The sequence below is a fragment of the Clupea harengus genome, chromosome 2 (assembly GCF_900700415.2).
Source record: "Clupea harengus chromosome 2, Ch_v2.0.2, whole genome shotgun sequence".
Lineage (NCBI taxonomy): Eukaryota > Metazoa > Chordata > Actinopteri > Clupeiformes > Clupeidae > Clupea > Clupea harengus.
In genome coordinates, this window is record NC_045153.1 from 2,808,193 (window position 1) to 2,810,195 (window position 2,003).

At 38.6% G+C, this 2,003-nt stretch overlaps 1 protein-coding gene across 1 annotated transcript in view; it reads right to left on the reverse strand.

Moving 5' to 3' along the window:
• The window catches only part of LOC105906445 (myelin-oligodendrocyte glycoprotein-like), an 11,683-nt gene extending 10,012 nt beyond the window's left edge, over positions 1 to 1,671 (reverse strand). The window contains exon 1 of the mRNA XM_042703172.1: positions 1 to 1,671. This exon is cut by the window's left edge and continues 325 nt beyond it. The gene's annotated coding sequence lies outside the window, so the exon portion shown is untranslated.
• Between the last annotated feature and the right edge of the window lie 332 nt (positions 1,672 to 2,003).

Below are 2,003 nucleotides of genomic sequence, written 5' to 3' on the forward strand. Positions count from 1 at the left end.
CTACATTGTGTGTTATTAAATAATATATAGATGGAACTATATTGTGTGTTATTTATGAATGTATAGCTAGGACTGTATTGTGTTATTACAGAATGTATAGATAGGACTGTATTGAATATTATTAAATAATATATAGATAAGGCTATAATGTTATGAAAGAGTATATAGGAAGGCCCATATTGTTTGTCATTAAAGAATATATAGATAGGGCTATATTGTTTGTTATTAAAGAATAAATAGATAGGGCTATGTTGTGTATTATAAAAATATATACTGATGTATCTATATTCAATGTTATTAAAGAAGGTATAGATCAGACTATACTGAATGTTATGAAAGAGTATATAAGAAGGCCCATGTTGTATGTATGCTGCCTCTTATTGCACACTCACCCATATGTATACCGGTATGTTCTCTACATCATGTGCTGTTTAAGACTGGAGTGATCTGTTGTATTTCTACTGCGTTTACAGTGATATACGTTGGCTAAGAGATTGTGCATGAACTATTATTACATAAATCATTTCTTTTTTTTCTTTCTTACCTCAGTCAAGTGTTTCAGCTATGGGAGTGAAGTTGTGGTTTCTCTGCTTCTAAGAATCTTAACACACCAAACACACACAGGCTGTTTCTCCTGCAGACTGGACACTCCTGCTGTAGATAAGCTTCACACACACTGTGACTACATGACAGGAGAAAAGGATCCCTGAGTGTTTCACCGTAAACTGGAGAACTCCTCTTCAGAGAGCTACGGAGACCATTTTCTCTTCGAGTAACGGTCCCTCGTCTGAAATGTCTGATCACTTTCACAGTTTTACTTTCACTTTTAGTGGTGCAAGAAGTGCGGAGTCTCTGGATTAGTCCTTTTCCTCTCAGTCCCCTGCCTGATGTCAGCTGTAGCTCCGTTAATCATCTGTGTTATCCTGCAGATATCTCAATTGTCCTTTCGCATCTATAAAAAGTTTCCTCGCCGAAGACGACAAGTGTCTCTATCTGTGGTCATACGTCTAGAGCGGGAGTTTGCTAGAGGAACCTGATTGGTTATCACGTCCCATGACCTAATTTGATTGACACTTAAATGGCCAATATCATGCAGAGCCCTCTCACTGACAGCCGCTGTTCGTTGCCGCGATCTCCGTATTACGAGCTCAGTAAAAACCTGCAATGTCTCCATGGCTAACCCGGAGTTTCAAGTATAAAAATAAATATAGTAAGCAAACTCACAAAGCAAAAACAACTCGTATTATAGTGGGAGCGAGACTATTTGGGCGAGAGTGAGGGGGCTGGGAGCGAGCTGCAAGCTGTGCAGAAAGAGAGAGAACACGCAGAGAGACGAGTGATGGAAACAAACAGTGAACTGACGAGGATGAATAACTTTGTTAAAACAGCTGACTTGCAGGCTACTGCATTTCGCCCTCCAGTCCTGCAACATACATTTACATGTCCAAAACTAACCAAAACACGTCTCACACACGTAATTCCTCTCCAACTTAGTGATATTATTATTTGTGTAACAATAGTATATTGTGTCCGCACGGACCTGTTTGAATGTGGCACCTGAAGTGAGCGTGATTGTCGCTACACGATGGTAGTCATAGACACATTGTGGAGCATTCAGGGACGTAAATCTCAACTACTTCACACATTTTATTTAATGTTTGGAGTTTCCTGAACATATTCCACCCCCCTTTTATTGAGACACAATCTTTAGTTTCATCAGCAAAGTTTGATACGTGTCACAAGGCAATACCCTGGCATTGGAGATAATCCTTTTCAACTGTGTGATCTGTGTGTCAAGTGTTTTTTTCACAGTGAATGGCCAGAATAATTACTGCTAAACATTTTTTACCCTTTCTTTACAGTGTTCTGAATCATGTCAACCAACTTTAATTGAAGACATAATCCTTTTATCAGCAGATTGTTGTGTGTTTTACTGTTTCTTTACTACAATATTTGCAATATTGCCCTGTTTAGTCAGTCTTCCCTATATTTAAACAAGAAAA